Here is a 9996-nt window from a genome sequence, read left to right on the forward strand (position 1 = left end):
GACCCCCATCTCTACAAAACATTTTTTTAAAGTGGCAAGGCATGGTGGCACATGCCTGTAGTCCCGGCTACTCAGGAGACAGAAATGGAGGATCACTTGAGCCCAGGAATTCAAGGCTGCAGTGGGCTATCATCACGCCACTGCATTCCAACCTGGGCAACAGAGTGAGACTCTGTCTATATATATCTATGTACAGATACATAAGTTAATTAAAACTAATTTAAAAATAAATAAATTTGACCCATCTTCTGGTGTGTCAGCCATTGAAGAAAGTGATTATTGAGTGATAGAATCTTGGCTTTTGTTTCTAAATTTAACTGCCCTGGATGCCAGGGTTTGGCCTTTTTCTGCCAGAAGCTGCTGCCTGGGGGCAAAGGTCTCTGAACGTTTTTCAGTAAATCCTAAGCTGCAACAAATATGCCTAGTTATACAACAAATTCTTTTTACATGTTTCTACCTGCATGTGAGATAGGCCTTTTGGTTTCTAAATTATCTTCTCAATACTTATGTTAAACCTAAGTATTTATATCAAAGTGAAAGTATGTGAAAAAGAAAAAACTATGCTAGTTATAGGTTGAATAATGTTCCCCAAAATTTATGCATTGAAGCCCTAATCTCAGTACTTGAGAATGTGACTATAACTGGAGATAGAGTCTTTAAAGAGGTAGTTAAATTAAAATGAGGCTGCTAGGTTGGCCCTAATTCCATATGACTGGTGTTCTTAATAGGAGATCAGCTGGGCATGGTGGCTCTCGCCCATAATCCCAGCACTTTGGGAGGCTAAGGTGGGCAGTCAGGAGCTCGAGACCAGCTTGGCTAACATGAGGAAACCTGGTCTCTACCAAAAATACAAAAATTAGACAGGTGTGGTGGTGGGCACCTACAATCCCAGCTACTCGGGAGGCTGAGGCCGGAGAATAGCTTGAATGTGGGAGGCAGAGGTTGCAATGAGCTGAGATTGCACCATTGCACTCCAGACTGAGCGACGGACGAGTGAGACTCTGTCTCAAACAAACAAAAAAAAGGGCTGGGCACAGTGGCTCATTCCTGTAATCCCAGCACTTTGGGAGGCCAAGGCAGGTGGATCACCTGGGGTCAGAAGTTCAAGACCAGCCTGACCAACATGGAGAAACCCCGTTTTTACTAAAAAGTACAAAAATTAGCTGGACATGGGAGCGGGCATCTGTAATCCCAGCTACTCGGGAGGCTGAGGCAAGAGAATCTCTTCAACCCGAGAGATGGAGGTTGCAGTGAGCCAAGATCACACCGTTGCACTCCAGCCTGGGTGACAGAGCAAGACTGTGTCTCAAAAAAAAAAAACAATAGGAGATTAGGACACACAGACACAGTGAGATGACCATGAGAAGCCAGAGAGAAAACAGCCATCTACAAGCCAAGGAGAGAGGGGTTGCCAGAGAAAAAGAACCCCGCCGACACCATGAGGTTTGCCTTCCAAGCTCCAGAACTGTGAGGAAATAAATGTCTGTTGTTTTAGCCACCAAATCTGATAAGGCAGCCCTAGCAAACTTGTGCAACAGTCTGCTCCTTAATAAACATGCAAGATTTAGTTTATAGAAATCAACTCAGAAGCAGTTGGTTTGGAATGACTTTCCTAGGAATCTGGTCAATAAAGTGAGGAACTAACTAAAAGACTGTTCTCATTTAACAAGAGATTAAGTATCTCAAAGGCCAAATCTTTAAAAAGATTATCTGTTTTAAGCCACAAAACATTTGTGTGGATCCCTTTGCAGCAAGTTTGCTCTTAGATAAAATTTAGTCTTCATTCTCAGCTGTTGCAGGTTAAGGCTTGTGCAATGATCCAAAAAGGGAACAGCAGCTTTTGGAGAAACCTTTTATTTATTCTTCATTCTAGTGTCAAGTTTAAAGACTTGAAGTCAGGATGTTAGAAGTGGGGAAGGGAACCTTAGAGATGATGTCTTCCAAGTGTCCCTGTTTACGCACAAGGGGCCAATCTCAGAGAATTAAGGTGCAAAACTCAGGCCCCGATTTCTAGGTAGGTTCCTACTTGTTTTGCTGCTATAGTGCGCTTATTTATGGTGACTATGTGACTCCAACCATAATGGAGGTGCCATATGTCAGTAGGGCAAACTTTTTCAACGGTGAATCTTGGAAAATCAAAAGCAAGGCTTTCAATGGAAATGTCTTGTAAATCTTTACCTGGGTGGGTTGGAGTGTTTTCATTAGACTCTTTAATAGACTTAGTATTATAAGAAATGCCATTTGTTTATTTGAAAATTAAAAGAATCCTATCAATGCAGTAGGCGTGAATGTACTTAATGCGTCTGGCTGTTCATGAAGCAGCTGATATCTTAAGTATAAGAGGTGAGATTTACTGACTACCAGTAAAACCTGAGTTGGGAGGCTAATGCGTACCCAGTAAAATGATTTTAAGTTGTAAACGCATCTGTATAAGATTCTTTAAAATAGATTTTATTGTTCTTAAATTTATGCTTAAAAGAAATTAATATTTCCAAACCTTTCTTGTTTTATATTTAGCACAATTTAAATCTCTGTATATGTGTATGTGAACTATCTTTAAAAGAGCAGTCACCATACAAGCATTTTTTTACCCATTTCATTTGTATTTTGTTTTTTTTCTTCTGAGATGGAGTCTCGCTCTCTTGCCATGCTGGAGTGCAGTGGCGCAATCTTGGTTCACTGCAATCTCCTCCTCCCAGGTTCAAGCGATTCTCCTGCCTCAGCCTCCTGAGTCGCTGGGACTACAGGCACGTGCCACCACGCCTGGCTAATTTTTTGTATTTTTAGTAGAGACAGGGTTTCACCATGTTTGCTAGGATGGTCTCAATCTCCTGGCCTTGTGATCTGCCTGCCTCAGCCTCCCAAAGTACTGGGATTACAGGCGTGAGCCACCACGCCCAGCCTAGTTTGTACTTTTTGCTTACCAGTTAGGGGTTATATTACTCTGTAATGGAATGGATGGTTATTTCTATTCATTAACAAGATACAAGTAATAGCCTCTTTAGCCACATATTCCTTAATAACTAACCTTTAGAACTTATGGGGGTAATTATTTTCTCTTCACTTTTCCAATACATTTGAAAGTTTGTTGGCTCTTCTTCCGTAATTATACTGTATTCTCAGTAAAGAAAGTTTGGTATACAGAAAAGTTAAAGGAAGAAATTTTTAAATCACTGTTGTTCCGCTACCAAGAAATAATACTTGGAGGCATTTCCCTTCAGTCTTCAACATGAAGATGCTAATGTCCCCCCTCATAAGGGGTTTTAAAGTCACTCAGTCTGTGTACTATTTCATGAGAATATTTATGTGCATATTTAACTGAAAGAAAACTTGAGTTTTCTTTTTTGTTGTTGTGGATATTTTGAAACTTATTCAAAAAGTGTAATAGTTAACTAATTAACTTCATGTACCCATCAGCAAACTTCAGTAATTACCAACATCTAATTTTGTCTGCACCCCCACCCACTGCCACCCCAGCCCATTCCCAGCATGTGCGTCTGAAAGAGACCAAGTCTGTCTTTTACAAACAACCACAGTTAGCCAGGCGCAATGGCTCACACCTGTAATCCCAGCACTTTCAGAGGCCTAGGTGGGTGGATGACCTGAGGTCGGGAGTTCGATATCAGCCTGACCAACATGGAGAAACCCTATCTCTACTAAAAACACAAAAATTAGCCAGGCATGGTGACACATGACTGTAATACCAGCTACTCAGGAGGCTGAGGCAGGAGAATCTCTTGAACCCAGGAGGTGGAGGTGAGCCGAGATCACGCCATTGCACTCCATAGTTTCACCAGCACAGCAAAAAGGTTTTTGTTTTTGCTCTTGGATTTGTTGTTGTTTGGTTTTTGCTTAATATCACCAAATAGCTAGTCAGTGAAAACTTGTTTATAATTTGGTCCTTTGATTTCAAGGAGCGACGATGCAATTCTTTGTGGAGGTATATTACCTCCATGTCACATATGTGACTGTGTCCTTGTTTGCACCCAGTTCAAGGAAGACACAACCCTAGGGAAAGACACCCCTCTGGCAAGGTGCAGTGGCTCACACCTGTAATCCCAGCACTTTGGGAGGCCAAGGTGGGCAGATCACAAGGTCAGGAGATCGAGATCATCCTGGCTAACAAAGTGAAACCCTGTCTCTACTAAAAATACAAAAAAATTAGCCAGGCGTGGTGGCACACACCTGTAGTCCCAGTTACTCAGGAAGTTGAGGCAGGAGAATCACTTGATCCTGTGAGGTGGAGGTTGCAGTGAGCCAAGATCGTGCCACTGCACTCCAGCCTGGACAACAGAGCGTGACTCTGTCTGAAAAGAAAGAAGAAACACAACCCTTCCCACCAAGCCTCTCTTCCCATTCTCAAACATAGGGTGCTGGTATTCAGGTTGGACCAGATTAGAAAGACTAACCCATTTGTCTTCATTGTTGGGTCTTTTTTTTTCTTTAAATTTGTACAACAGGAATAATTGTGTTAGGATGAAGTACGACGCTATGAGAACAGGGAAAACTAGCCCATGGTAATAGAAGTCAGAATAGTGCTTACCTCTGCCAGGAGTTGGGATGATTACTAATTCAGAAGCGAGTGCAAGGAGAGCTTCCAGGGCTATTGAAATGTTCTGTAGCTTGATCTGGGTGATGACTTACCTACTTAAAAATGTGTTAAATGTTGGACTTAAGATTTATGTCTTACTGTTTGCACCCTATAACTCCAAAAGAAAAGTGGAGGGGAAAGGCAGGCTTGAAAGAAAACGAGTCTGTGATGTGGAGAATGCATTGGACAGCTCTCAGCAACTTGCTATAGCTTGGGCAGATTGATATAAAGCTAATGCCAGCATCAGGTTGCCCAGGAGAGAGAAGGCCTGAAGGAAGATGGCATGGAGGCAGTGTGGGGGCAGATGGTAGGAGAGAAGGCCTGGGGTGTGGTATGGACAAAGCATGGTTGCCATCCTTAAGCCCCGGAAACAGTGTCTTCTCATCCCCACTTGAAGGGACAGGAAATCATAGTTCTAGTGCCCCCCAAGCTGGAGGTTGGGACCTAAAGCTGCCACAGCTTTGAGAGGCAAAGAAGTTTGCTCAGAGGCTTTTTTTTTTTTTGAGACCGAGTCTAGCTTTGTCGCCAGGCTGGAGTGCAGTGGCATGATCTTGGCTCACTGCAGCCTCCACCTCCCGGGTTCAAGCGATTCTCCTGCCTCAGCCTCTCGAGTAGCTGGGACCACGGGCACATGCCACCACGCCCAGCTAATTTTTGTAGTTTTAGTAGAGACGGGGTTTCACCACGTTGGCCAGGATGGTATCAAGCTCTTGACCTCGTGATCTGCCCGCCTTGGCCTCCAAAAGTGCTGGGATTACAGGCATGAGTCACTGCGCCCGGCCACTCAGAGGCTTTTAGAGGCTTCTAGAGCCCTGGGACCCTGACACACAGGGAGGAACAAGCTGAAGGAGCGAGTGGGCACGTTCCTCGTTGTCTGCCGTGTTGAACAGCAGCTGGTCATTGTCAATCAAGCTCTGGACCGCTCTGATGATGCTCACTGCATTTTGATGGAGTAAGCCAGGGACATTACCACTGTGCCTGAGCCATCTGAAGTATTCCTGGGTGGGTCTACAGTTGGCAGCTCATGATCCTTTTTCCATTCAAGGATGACGCAAAGGTAAGGGGCCGAGGCTGAGCTCTGCAGGTGCCTGTGAGTGCCTCCTGGTCTCAAGAGGTCATACCCAGAGGCTTGACCACCAAGGTTTCGTGAGGACCTTGAGGTGAGCCATTACAGTGTCAGACATATTGGACACCATGCGGTATGGCCTCATTGTATAGAGGAAGAAGGACCCAAGTGGTTTCTTATCTGCAAGCTTGTAGCAAAGCTAATACTAGAACTCCCTCTGCCGCTTTGCTACTCGATGTAGTCTGTGGTCCGGGAGCGTTACACCACCTGGGAACGTACTAGAAATCCTGCGTCTCAGGCTCCACTCCAGCTCTCCTCAATCAGTCTGTATTTTAACAAGATCCCCATGTAAGTCTTATGCACATTGGTTCCGTCCCACCCCCTGTACCACAGAGCCTATTAATTTTTACCCAATAGGGAAGGGGAAAATGTCAAAGAATAATGAAGTTAATAAGGTAATCTTTCCTCTTCCAGGAAGCTCTTTATTTAATTTTGCTCCCATGAAGCACAATTTGAAGAGTCTCTCAGGTAAGCAAAGTCCATTTTCTGATAATTATTTAATTTCCCCATTTTTAAAAATTTTCATCAAAGACAACTGTCACTCCCTGTCAGAATTTCTATTCGGCACAGGATACCAAACATTTCTCCATTGAGTTGATGTAATATGATCAAAAAGCAGAGAGATGCTGCTTGGTAACCCTGTGGGGCCTTATCAGGGCTCAATGCAGTCTTTCCATGTAAGCATTCTCAAATAGTTGAAACCAGATTGAGGATCATTTGATCTCTGTTGGCCCTACAGTCGGCTGCTGAGAACGGCCAGTGTAATAGACTGAGAGAGACTAACTGCCTATATCCTTGTCAGCTCAGGCTCTGCAAAGGGACTCTTAGTTACGGAAAAAAGTGGGGTCATAGAGCCCTGCAAGGATTAAATTCCACTCCTAATGGAGACAGGCAAGTATTTAGTGCCCGAAGCAGGGCAGGCCTTTGGATGGCTCACTTTTCCCTCGACCAGCCTCAGCCCCATACATTCAGAAAGCCTGGTGGAGAACATGAGGGACCAGAGCACAAGACAGTCATTCACTGATTCATTAATTACATCAACATTGCTGAGTATCTATGTTAGACTGAGTACGAGGGATATAAAAACAGCCCTGGATCACGAGGTCAAGAGATCAAGACCATCCTGGTCAACATGGTGAAACCCCATCTCTACTAAAAATACAAAAATTAGCTGGGCGTGGTGTCACACGCCTGTAATCCCAGCTGCTGGGGGGCTGAGGCAGGGGAATTGCTTGAACCCGGGAGGTGAAGGTGGCAGTAAGCCGAGATCACACTATTGCACTCCAGCCTGGTGGCAGAGCGAGACGCTGTCTCCAAAAAGAAAAAAAAAAAAAAATTAGGCCCTGGGGCCAGGTGCAGTGGCTCACATCTGTAACCCCAGTACCTTGGGAGGCCAAGGCGGGCAGATCACCTGAGGTCAGGAGTTCGAGACCAGCTTGAGCAACATGGACAAACCCTGTCTCTATGAAAAATACAAAATTAGGCTGGTGGCGCATGCCCGTAATCCCAGCTGCTTGGGAGACCGAGGCAGAAGAATTACTTGAACCCAGGAGGTGGAGGTTGTGGTGAGCTGAGATTGTGCCATTGCACTCCAGCCTGGGCAACAAGAGCAAAACTCCATCTCAAAAAAAAAAAAAAAAAGAGATCCTGGAGAGTGCCTCTGGGATGCAAATAACCAGAGAAGATAAAGAATAGTTCAGCTTTTAGACATGACGCCCAACCAAAATGCCAAGTAGTATACCTAAGCTTCTACTCTCTTTTGAGTGTTTTATGTATCTAGTCAGCATGTAGTTATAACCATGCAAAAATCAGTGTCTACTGTACTTTAAAAATTCACAATCATCACACAGAATCTATAATAAATAGAGTAAATTTAATAATGATTCAGATCCAGAGGAAGAAAATTGTAAAATTTTGGAGAAAATGTTGAGATATTAATGAAGAAGACAGTTTGTTCCTTGGTGAGAAGACTCGATGTAAATATGTCAGTTTTCTCCTAACGTAAGTTTTCAATGCAGGCTTAATAATACTGCAGTGGCAAACGGTTGCCAGGGGCACAAGGGAATTTTAGGAAGTGGTGAAAATGATCTGTGTCTTAGTGGTGGCTGCACAACTGCATACATTTGTGAAAATTCACTGAAGTGCACACTTTAAAGGGTGAATTGTAATATATATACCTTAATAAACTTTACTTAAAAATTACAGTCTTTTTTTTTTTTTTTTTTTTTTTTTTTTTTTTGTAGCTCAACAAAAAGATTCTAAAATCTGAAAAATTAAGAGCAAGGAGGAAGGACCTGCCTTATCAATAGTAATAAATGTTGCTAAGCCATAATTTTTTTTTTTTTTTAAGACAGAGCCTTTCTCTTGTTGGCCAGGCTGGAGTGCAATGGTGCAATTTTGGCTCACTGCAACCTCCGCCTCATGGTTTCAAGCGATTCTCCTGCCTCAGCCTCCCGAGTAGCTGGGATCACAGGCGCCCGCCACCACGCCCAGCTAATTTTTGTATTTTTAGTAGAGATGGGGTTTCACCATATTGGCTAGGCTGGTCTCCAACTCCTGACCTCAGGTGATCCACCAGCCTTGGCCTCCCAAAGTGCTGGGATTTCAGGTGTGAGTCACCACACCTGGCCATAATGTTTTTTTTAAAGTGTAGTACTTACATAGCATTTAACAGAAAGATCCAGTTGGAAATAAAAGAATGGAAATAGATCCATATTACTAAAACTTTACTATGTAACAAAGATAATATACTGATCAAGATGATTAAAAATACTGTAACAATAATGAATGAAATGAAACAAGTTAGATTCTTAGTCTGTGTCCTTCCTTAAAATGAACATGAGTTTTACAATACCCACTGTCTCCTTCCCTTCTTTCTCTGAAGGTTCAGAATGAGCCTGTTTCTTGTAACCATGAAAGTCAGACTAAAGTAGTAGGGATGGTTTTTGTGAACATGGCAGCCAAGGCAGAAAGCATAAAGTAAGCCATTGCTAGGCTTGATGAAAAATAAGAGCTACTACCACCAATATATAAGCAATGTTTATAAATCCATAAGGAAATAAAAGATGAACACCCCAAGAAAAAGCAGGGCAAAGGACACAAACAGCTTCAGAAAAGAGGAATACAAATAGTTAACAATTTAATTCAAACTGTGGAATTTTTGTCTCCGTTTGACAAAGCACTAAAAGAATCATGTTACGCATTGAGGATGGTGGTGATATGGACTCTCCCATGGAAAGCAGTGGAATGTGAAGTGTGGCATTCTTTCTGGATAGAATTTGTTGATATACAGCAAGCCAGCTATGCCATCTTTATGCATTTATTAACAGAAGCAGAGATATGCACAAGAATTTGTTCACTGCAGTATTTTTGTAATAATCACGGAAATAGTAAATGGAAAGCAACCTAGATGCCCAACTCTCGGGCATCCATAAGATATGCAGCTACAGCAGAGGCCGGGTACAGTGGCTCATGGCTGTAATCCCAGCACTTTGGGAGCTGAGGCAGGCGGATCACCTGAGGTCACGAGTTCGAGACCAACCTGGCCAACATGGTGAAACCCCTCTCTACTAAAAATACGAAAAAAAAAAGAAAGAATGAGCTGGGTGTGGTGGTGTGTGCCTGTAGTCCTAGCTACTTAGGGAAGCTGAGGCAGGAGAATCACTTCAACCTGGGAGGTGGAGGTTGCAGTGAGCCGAGAGGGTGCCACTGCACTCCAGCCTGGGTGACAGAGGGAGACTCAGTCTCCAAATAAAACATACAAACAAAAAAAACTACAGCAGATAAAACAGTGGCACATTCATAAGTGGAATGCCATAGGACCATTAAAATCAGCTGTTGATTAATATTTGATGATCTGAAAAGATATCCAATATGTACTTCGAGTGAAGAAGTACGCTGTAAAAGTTTGATCCCATTTTTTGCATAAGCACAAAAAATACCCAAATCTTAACAGAGTTAATAATGTGGTATGTTTTTGGATGATTTTTATTTTCCAAACCTTCCTAAATGAACATATATTAACTTTGTAGTAAGAAAGAGTCATTATTAACTGGGCACTGTGGCATGTGTTGATAATCCCAGCGACTCAGGAGGCTGAACTAGGAGGACTGCTTGAGCCCAGGAGTTCAAAACAAGTGTGGGCAACACAGTGAGACCCCCATTTCAAACAAACAAACAAAATGTAAATTTCACTTGGAGAAATTGAAAGTGAAAAAAAATATATCATTAGGAAAAATAGTCTAGTGCCAGTAAGATAGTTTATCCCTGAGTCAATTTC

This window comes from Sapajus apella, unplaced genomic scaffold, assembly GCF_009761245.1.
Source record: "Sapajus apella isolate SASKATOON/1434 unplaced genomic scaffold, GSC_monkey_1.0 scaffold12, whole genome shotgun sequence".
NCBI classification, from domain to species: domain Eukaryota; kingdom Metazoa; phylum Chordata; class Mammalia; order Primates; family Cebidae; genus Sapajus; species Sapajus apella.